The sequence below is a fragment of the Ornithorhynchus anatinus genome, chromosome 1, assembly GCF_004115215.2.
Source record: "Ornithorhynchus anatinus isolate Pmale09 chromosome 1, mOrnAna1.pri.v4, whole genome shotgun sequence".
In the NCBI taxonomy this organism is placed as follows: Eukaryota; Metazoa; Chordata; class Mammalia; order Monotremata; family Ornithorhynchidae; genus Ornithorhynchus; species Ornithorhynchus anatinus.
Window position 1 is genome coordinate 124053848 of NC_041728.1, and position 10166 is coordinate 124064013.

The following is a 10166-nucleotide window of genomic DNA, read 5'->3' on the forward strand; positions in this document are numbered from 1 at the left end:
CCCTAAAAACCCCAAGGGGATGGCCGCAGGGCCAACCAAGGGGACAATAATCCTACCAGTGACGATGTCTGTTAAGTGCTCAACTCTGTGCCCGGCACTCTTCGAAGCGCTGGGCTGGATCCCAGCAAATCGGGTTGGACGCAGTCCCTGTCCCACCTGGGGCTCACCGTCTCCCTTCCCATCAGCGCTTAGGACAGTGCTTGGCACACAGTAAGCGCTTAACAAATACCATCATCATCATTATTATTTTTGTTGCTATTTTCCAGGTGAGGGCACTGAGGCCCAGAGAAGCGAAGTGACTTGCTCAAGGTCACGGAGCAGACAAGCAGGTGGCACCTCCGCTGGTCCCGTCGTGGTGGGGGGAAGGGGATCCCAAGAAACACATCCCAGGAAACACTCCAAGATCCCAGCGCTTCGAAGAGTGCTTGGCACATAATAATAACTGCATTTGTTAAGCGCTTACTATGTGCCGAGCACCGTCCTAAGCGCCGGGGGAGATCCAAGAGAGGCAGGCTGTCTCCCGTGGGGCTCCCGGTGTCCAGCCCCATTTTCCCGATGAGGGAACTGAGGCCCAGGGGAGCGAAGTGACTTGCCCCAGGTCACGGAGCAGACGAGCAGGGCGGGAGAGGGGGTGAGAAGGGACGGTGGCACCCCCGGGGTGGGCCCGGGAGGCCGGTCGCTCAGCTCCAGCCCCAACCCCAGCCCCAGCCCCAGCCTCCTGACCGTGCAGGCCCGGCAGGACTGGCTCCCTCCCTCCTCCCTCCCTCCCTCTCTCCCTCCCTCCCTCCCTCCCTCTCTCCCTCCTTCCCTCCCTCCCTCCCTCCCTCTCGCCCTGTGTCCCTCCCTCCGGCCCGTTACCTGGGGGCTCCCGAGGCTGGTCCGGGGCTGGTCCGGGTCTGGGGGGGCACGGCGGGGTCGGGGCCGGGTGGCGGGGAGGCGGTGAGCGGGTGGTCGGGGCTCCGGTTGGGCCGGGGCTCCTGCTCACAACAAAGGAGACATGTGATCCGGTCGAGTCAAAACACAACGCGTCACAGGCCCCCAAACCAATGGGGACACACACAAACGCACACACACACCAACACACACACACACACACACACACACACACACACACACACACCCTCTCCTCTCCCCCCACCGACACCACATCAACGCCCCGGGGCAGCCTGGGAAATGGAGGCCCCAAAAATGGAGACCCTTTTCCTCCTCCTCCTCTCCCCCGCCCCCTTCCTCTCCTCTTTCTCCCTCCTCCTCCTTTTCCCTCTTCTTACTTCTCCTCCACTCTCCTCTCCCCTCCTCCTCTTTCTCCCTCCTCCTCCCTCCTCTCCCCCTCCTCCTCTTTCTTTCCTCCTCCTCCTTCTCCCTCCTCTTACTTCCCCTCCTCTTTCTTCTCCTCCTCTCTCCCCTCCCTTCCTCCTCTCCTTTCTCCCTCCTCTTACTTCTCCTCCTCTTTCTTCTCCTCCTCTCTCCCCTCCTTCCTCCACTCCCTTCTCCCTCCTCTTACTTCTCCACCTCTCTCCTCTCCCTTCCTCCTCTCCTTTCTCCCTCCTCTTACTTCTCCTCCTCTTTCTTCTCCTCTCCCGTCCTCCTCCTTCTCCCTCCTTCGCCCTCCTCTTATTTTTCCTCTTCTCTCCTCTCCCCTCCTCCTCCGTCTCACTCTTCTCCCTTCTCCTCTCTCCTCCTCCTCCCTCCTCTTACTTCTCCTCCTCTCCCCTCCTCCTTCTCCCCCTTCTTCCCCCTCTTACTTCTCCTCCTTTCTCTCCCCACCTCCTCCTCCTTCCTCTTACTTCTCTACCTTCCCTTCCTCCTTTCTCCCCCTCCGCCCTCTCCGCACCTCCCTGCGCCCCCACACTACGGCATTCAAGGCTTAGATGACTGGGAGACCTCTGACCAAGTTCCATTCTATTTTGATGACTGGAGGAGACGGTCATGAGTAACTGAACGACAGAGAGAGAGGAAAGAGAAAGACAGAAAGAGGAAGAAAGAGAGAGCAAGACAGAGAGAGGAAGGAAACAGAGAGAGAGAGACCAAGCGAATCAGAGGAGGGAGGCACACAGAGAGGAGAGAGAGAGGAGAGACACAGAGAGGAAAGAGACAGAAAAGAGGAAGACACAGAGAGGAAAGAGACAGAGAGAGGAGAGACAGAGAAGAGGGAGACTCAGAGAGGAAAGAGACAGAAAAAGGGCGACACAGAGAGGAAAGAGACAGAGAGGGAGACAGAGGAGAGGGAGGCACGGAGAGGAAAGAGACAGAGGGAGACAAAGAAGAGGGAGACAGAAAGGAAAAAGGAGAGACAGACAGGAAAGAGACAGAAGAGAAACAGAGCGAGATAGAGATGAGGGAGATAGAGGAAAGAGACAGAGAGAGGAGAGAGAGTGGGTGGCTTTTCTGCAGCTTCCCCGGTTAATGCTGCAGACAGAGCCACGTCCCGGCCCAACGAAGCAAACCAGCCCCACCCGGTTTCCTGCCTTCTTGAACCCAGGATTTATTTCGGGGGTAGAAACACAAAGGAGCAGGGCGAGGTTACAACTCAGCTCCCTCCGGCAGGTCCCCGAGGGGAACCAGGCAGCCACCCGCCCCGCAGCGGGACCCCCGGCCTCGGCCAAACTCCATGTTCACGACCCACGGGACAGACAACACGCTACACGCTTCTCTTTGGCCAAAGACTGCCTTTTTTTTTTCTTTTTGCAAAGCCAGACGTGGTTCCTGTTTGCGTTGCAATCCCTTCACCGTAGCCACGTAGTCTGTCCTTCGACAAGTCGGGATAATAAGCCCTAACAGCCTATCTCCTCGGTCACCATTAACACTCGAATGTAAGAAAGCAGGAGAGCCAAAGGAAAAGGCAGGGGTGTCGAAAAGATTGGGTTAAAGTTACATCATCCGCTCCGAAGTTGTCTCCAGTTGCCTGACTGTGTTTTCGCTCACACACAGAGTGGAGTGTGGAGTTGAGCAATTTTCCGGTATTTTCAGACAGCATAAACACCTCCTTTGAAGACCGCGGTTGAGCATGGCTTTGCTGCTGCAAAGCAAAATATACCTACCCGACAGGAGGAGCTCCAGGCCAAACAGTTTCCAGGGGACTGTTAGCTCCCTCTAAGACCGCAAGCTTCTTGTGGCCAGGGAATGGCCTGTTTATTGTTCTATTGTACTCTCCCAAGCACTTAGTACTGTGTTCTGCCCACATGAACCGCTCAATAAATACAACTTGAATGACCGAATGAGGTCACTGTGGCCAGGACCAGGCTTTCTACCCTTTTGGCCCCTGGGAGTTGGAGACCCTCAAACTGATCCGGAGAGGTCTCTAAAAGTAGGGGGTGTCGCCAGCAGTGGGGCTGAGCTAGGGCAGATTCACATGATTTCAGGGCACATGTGAAGCCACAATGGCATCCTGGGGCCCCCATCACAGGCCTGCAGGTTTCTGCTGGAGGACACCGCAAGTCAGCTTAGAAAATACAGGGAATATGTACAGGAGAAACAGCGTGGCTCAGTGGAAAGAGTAAAGGCTTGGGAGTCAGAGGTCGTGGGTTCTAATACAAGCTCGACCACTTGTCAGCTGTGTGGCTTTGGGCAAGTCATTTAACTTCTCTGTGGCTCAGTTACCTCATCTGTAAAATGGGGATTAAGACTGTTAGCCCCACGTGGGACAACCTGATTACCTTGTATTTCCCCCAGTGCTTAGAACAGTGCTTGGCACAGAGTAAGCACTTAACAAGTACCATAATTATTATTATTATTTTTGGGTGCACAAAAAAGTCACCCTTTGTCATTTTGTTGTGTTTAATATTTGCAGTGCCTGGAGCTGTGTTCTCCTTGCCTCCTTGTCTGTTCATGGGAAACCTTTACTCAGAGAGCCACTCCCTTCTTGATGGCAGTTCGCCATGCAGGTCGTTCTTCTGCAATTAACTCCCAGTTTTCAACTGGGTTACAGCAGTCTGAGGCTTTGTTTTTATCAAATGCTTCAGGCCTAGCCTGAATGTAGGTGCCAACCTTCAGTTTTGCAGGTGGGAGTGAAAAGGTGGGGTGGGCTCTTATAGGGAAAGCAAGTGGTTTAGACTGAAAGAGGCAGATAGGCTTGAAGAAGCCTGCTTTGGTACTTTTCAGGCCTGCTTCGACAGTCTTAGTCCTTTCACGTCCACTTGGAAGCCCTTGGGTCTTGATGAGGCTCTGGGATGAGTGATATGGGGCGGGGGGAGTTGGCCCCAAAACCAGTGGGGGAAAAACCCATAAAAAACCCATAGCTTCACCCCCAAACCTGGAAACCTATGAGAGCAATTGAACCTATGGCCCAGTGTGAGATTCATATATTCATGTGCAAAACAGAACTCCTTATCTTCCCACCCAAACCCTAACATCACCATGACTGCCTCATCACTGTAGACAGAACCACCATCCTCCCTGTCTCACGAGCCTATCACCTTGGCGTAATCCTCAGATCAGCTCTCTCATTCAACCCACATATTCAATCTGTTAACCAAATCCTGTCAGATCTACCTTCACAACATCCCTAAAATCCACCCTTTCCTCTCCATCCAAACTGCTACCACATTAATCCAAGCATTTATCGTGTTGCAACTTGCCTACAGCACCTGCCTCTTCTCTGACATCCCTGCCTTCTGTCTCTCCCCACTCCAGTCCATCCTTCACTCTGCTGCCTGAATCATTTCTAAAAAAAGTTCTGTCCACAACTCCCCACTCCTTAAACACCTCCAGTGGTTGCCCATCTACCTCCTTATCAAACAAAAACTCCTTAACATTGGCCTTAAAATGCTCAGCTTGCCCCCTCCTACTTCACTTCACTGATCTCCTACTGTAGCCCAGCCCTCACGCTCTCGTCATCTAGCTCCAGCTTCCTCCTTGTGCCCCAATCTCATCTGTCTTGCTGCCAGTCCCTTTCCCATGTCCTCTCTCTGGCCTAGAACACACTCACTCCACCTGCAAAGCCTTATTAAAATCACATCTCCTACAAAGGACCTTCCCTAAATATGTCCTCATTTCCCCTACTCCCTCTCCCTTCTGCAGTGTCCTTGCTCTTGTGTCTGTACCCTTTATTCCCCCCACTCTCAGCCCTACAGCATTTGTGTATATCCATAATTTATTTTAATGTCTGTCCTCCCCTTTAGACTATAAGTCTTTGTGGGCAGGCAGCGTGTCTACCAAATCTGTTATATTATACTGGGTCTGGAAAATTGAAGGCTGAAAAGAGAAATGATTAAAGCTTGCAATGGACAAATGGATAGAGCCAACACACTTCAGCAAATCCCACCCACAACACCAGGAGGAAGGGGACGGCTATTCTATCCTTGAAGACGATTGGGTCAAAACTAAATAAAATAATCCCTTCTTCATTTGGTCGTGGTAAGCAAATGGGATTTGTTACCAGAGGAAGCAATGCTGGCATGTAAAATAAGGTTCTAGAAGGACAATTGAGAAAAAAAAGATCCATATTGGGTTACTTGAAGAAAAGTAAGGGGCTTAAAAGGAAAAGTCAGAATGTTAGATGTTATAACCCTGAACATTAGATGAGTAAGCAACCATCATCAGCATCATCACCTTGGGCCTCTCTGTGCCTCAGTTACCTCACCTGAGTGTGAGTCCAATGTGGGACAAGGACTGTGTCCAACCTGATTAACTTGTTCCAAGGTATTCTAACCTCAGGGCTTAGAACAGTGCTTGGCACATAGTAAGTGCTTAACAAGTGCCATAATTATTTTTATTGTTATTATTATTATCAATGGTATTTTTGAGTGCTTATTGTACGCAGAGTGTGGTACTAAGTGCTCGGAAGAGTACAATACCATAGAGTTGGCAGATACATTCCTGGCCCACAATGAGCTTACAGTCTAGAGGGGGAGACAGACATTCAATCAATCAATCAATCATATTTACTGAGTACCTACTGTGTGCAGAGAAATGAACTAATCTCTTGAGAGAGTAGAATACAAAAGAGTAGGTATTGACAGTCACTTTTCAAGTTTTTTCGCATATGCCAGTTAGGCAGAAAAACATAATTTAGGGAAGAGAATAGCAGAGTTACTTACAGGCTAATTTGCATTCAGATCTGTTCACTTTCTCACGAATATTATTTAAAGCAATTTTTTTTGCTAATAATAATAATTATAGATTTTGTTAAGCACTGACTGTGCCAAGCACTGTACAGAGCACTGGGGAGGATTCCAGCAAATTGGGTTGGACACAGTCACTGTTCCACATGGGGAGCAGAACCTCAATCCCCATTTTACAGATGAGGGAACTGAGACCCAGAGAAGTGAAGTGACTTGTTCGAGTTCACACAGCAGATAAGTGGCCGAGTCAGGATTAGAACCCATGACCTTCTGACTCCCAGATCTGTGCTCTATCAACTATGCTATGCTGCTATTATAGTAGTCTGGAATCTGTAAAAGTTTAAATTGTAATTGTATTTCAACACGTTCTTACAGAGGAGACAATGAAAAAAAATTTCAATCCCTCCCCACAACCCCTTGCCATTAATATATGTCCAGACTAAGGATTGTTGGCAAAGAGAAAGCAACTTATTAGCAATTTAGATGTTAGCTAATTTAATTTTAATAATTTTAGAAATGGAGAACTGTTTTAAAAATACACTACCAAAGGAAATGAACGCTTTAAAGGACTCATCATGTGATGGGAGTGGTATCTTTGAGTGATTTAGGAGCCTGCAACAAAGAAAGACACCTTTTCTTTATGAATCACACCGTGTGCCTAGTTCAGCAATATAAAGTTATAGCAAACAGAGGTGGAACTGTGTTCATTTCTGTGGTTGTCAGTTTTGGCTTTTCATGCCATCACTGTGGCACACAATCATAGAAATGGCGAATATTATATACCTGATTGAGGCAGTGGGGATGTTGGCTGTTCTCAGACATTCTTGTGTTCTCAGACATTCTTGTGCAAGGCACAATTCTCTCCTTGACCCCTTCCTATCTGGTATCTATCCCTTTCTCTCCACAGAATCCGCCCTCTCAAAAATCACCAATGATCTTCTTGCCAAATTCATTCATTTATTCAGTCATATTTATTGAGTGCTTATTATGTGCAGAGCCCTGTACTAAGCGCTTGGAAAGTACAATTCGGCAACAAACACAGACAGGCCCTGCCCAACAACGGGCTCAAAGTCTAGAAGGGGGGAAGCAGACAACAAAACAAAAGAAAACAAGTAGACAGGCATCAGTAGCATCAATATAAATGAATAGAATTATAGCTATATAAACATTTATAAAATGAATAGAATAATAAATATGTACATATATACACAAATGCTGTGGGGCAGGAAGGGGGGTAGAGCAGAGGGAGGGAGTTGGGGTGATGGGGAGGGGAGGAAGAGCAGAGGGAAAGGGGGGCTCAGTCTGGGAAGACATTCTGGAGGAGGTGAACCAAATCCAATGGTCTCTACTCCATCCTAATCCTCCTCCATCTCTCAGCTGCCTTCAACACTGTCGACCACCCCCTTCTCCTGGAAACATCATCCAACCTCTGCTTCACTGACACTGTCCTCTCTGGTTCTCTTCATAATAATAATAATAATGTTGGTATTTGTTAAGCGCTTACTATGTGCAGAACACTGTTCTAAGCGCTGGGGTAGACACAGGGGAATCATCTCTCTGGCTGTTCATTCTCAGTCTCTTTCTTAGCCTCCTCTTTTGCCTCCCATGCCCTAACTGTGGGGGTCCCTTAAGGTTCATTTATGGGCCCCCTTCTATTCACCATCTACACCCACTCCCTTGGAGAACTCATTTTCTCTCCTGACTTCAACTACCACCTCTATGCAGTTGACACCCAAATTTATGTCTTCAGCCCTATGTCTTCCTCTCATTTCCTCCTGCCTTCAAGACATCTCTACTTTGATGTCCTCCTGTCACCTCAAACTTATGTCTAAAACAGAACTCATCTTCCCACCCAAATCCTGTCCTCCCCCTCACTTTCCCACCACTATAGATGGAACCACCATCCTTCTTGTCACACAAGTCCATAACCTTGGTGTTATCCTTGACTCCTTTCTCTCTTTCAACCCACATATTTAATTCATTACTAAATCCTGATTATTCCTCCTTCACAACATCCCTAAAATCTGCCCTTTCCTCTCTGTTCAATTTGCTTCCACTTTAATACATTCACTTATCCTATCCCGCCTGGATTACCTCAACAGCCTCTTTGATGACCTCCCAGCCTCCTGTCTCTCCTCACTCCAGTCCATACTTCACTGTGCTGCCCAGATCATTTTTCTACATAAACGTTCAGGACATTTCCCCATTCCTCAAGAAACTCTAGTGGTTGCCCATCCATCTCCGCCTCAAACAAAAGTCACCATTGGCTTCAAAGCATTCAATCACCTTGCCCCCTCTTACCTCACCTCGCTACTCTCCTACTACAACTCAGCCCACAGACTTTGCTCCTCTAATGCTAACCGAAAGCCATTCCTTACTGTTAAATTCTTGTGTATATATCTGTGATTCTATTCATCTATTTTGATGGTATTGATGCCTGTCTACTTGTTTTTCTTTTACTGTCTGTCTCCCCCCTTTAGACGGTGAGCCCGTTGTTGGGCAGGGATTGTTTCTCTCTGTTGCCCAGTTGTATATTCCAAGCCCTAAGTACAGTGCTCTGCACACAGTAAGTGCTCAATAAATACTATGGAATGAATGAATGAACCTTCTCGCTGTTCCTCGATCTTGCCTATCTCACCGCCGACCCTTTGCCCACATCCTGCCTCTGGCCAGAAATGCTGTCCCTTCTCAAATCTGACAATTAATCTCCCCACCTTCAGAGTCTTATTGAAGGCACATCTCCTCCAGGGGGCCTTCCCTAACTAAGCCCCTCCTTTCCTTTTCCCCCACTCCCTTCCATGTCATCCTGATTTACTCCCTTCGTTCATCCCCCCTCCCAGCCCCACAAGACTTAGGTACACAACTGTCATTTATTTATATTAATGTCTGTCCCCGCCCAGACTGTAAGCTCGTTGTGAGCAGGGAATATGTCTACTTATTGTTATACTGTATTCTTCCAAGCGCTTAGTAGAGTGCTCTGCACACAATAAGCACTCAGCAAATATGAAGGAATGAATCGACACCTGGAGTTTGACCATTCCAAACCCATCTAGCTTCTTAACTTCTGTTCCCATCACCAAGCGGTTCATATTAACACCAGTCTGCCCCCCTCTAGTCTGTAAGCTTGTTGTGAGCATGGAATGTGTCTGCTATAATGTTATACTCTTCTCTCCCAAGCACTTAGTACAGTGCTCTGCACATACTAAGCGCTCAGTAAATGTGACTGACTGAAGAGGTTGACCTCATCCCCCCGGGACCAATTCTTTCTGCCACTTCTCCTGCTAATCCCTGCCTCCTATGGGATCTCTCCCCTGCTGCTTGACAGGGGTCTCTAACCCTTGGACAAGTATTTCTGATAGGCAAGCAGAAAGTTCTGCCCTTCTTAGGTACCATAGTGATAAATCAATATAGAGGAACAGAGCTGCAAAAAAGTAAGGTTTAATTTTATAAACCTAGGACAAGCAATTGAGAATAATGGAGAAAGAAACAAATCCAATCACCATATTTTTTGATCACTGACACAACAGATTTGGTAAGACATCATCCCTGCCTACAAGGAGTCCACCAGATCTTATAATCTTGCTAATTACTGAGCCCTCTCTGCTCTTGCATTGAGGACACCTGGTCAGAACAGGGAACATTTCTGAGGCTGTTGTTTTCTATGGTCTTCCAGGACTCAGAGTCCTGTCACTAGTAAGGGTAGTTTCATCCCTCTGCTCTCAAATCCCAAAGGCTGCAGTCACCTGAATTTTGGAAACCAGACTCAAGAAAGGCCAACTGTCTTCATGTTGAACCAGTTCTATATGAAGTTGTTCAAAAGCGAACAGTCTGTGGACTCCTCCATGGAGACCTGAATAATTTATATTATATGATTTGAATCGTCAAACTGTTTCTCCCAGCACTGTATAGCTACTATTAGAAATAGATCATCAGACCACAGGGACCATTTATTTGTTCCCGTAATGGCATTTCTTATATTTTCAGGTTCAGAAGTTTAACCAATCTGCTCTCACTCCCGGCCAAAATTGTTCACATTAATTTGACTCAAACTCTCTAAAGAGTGGATGAACTTATAATAATAGTAATGTTGGTATTTGTTAAGCG

The 10166-nt window shown here is 48.0% G+C and overlaps 1 protein-coding gene across 1 annotated transcript in view; it reads right to left on the bottom strand.

The window, feature by feature from the left end:
- KLHL24 (kelch like family member 24) overlaps nt 1-936 on the bottom strand; it is a 74606-nt gene extending 73670 nt beyond the window's left edge. Inside the window, exon 1 of the mRNA XM_029067348.2 lies at nt 859-936. The gene's annotated coding sequence lies outside the window, so the exon portion shown is untranslated. The remainder of the gene's footprint in view (nt 1-858) is intronic.
- Between the last annotated feature and the right edge of the window lie 9230 nt (nt 937-10166).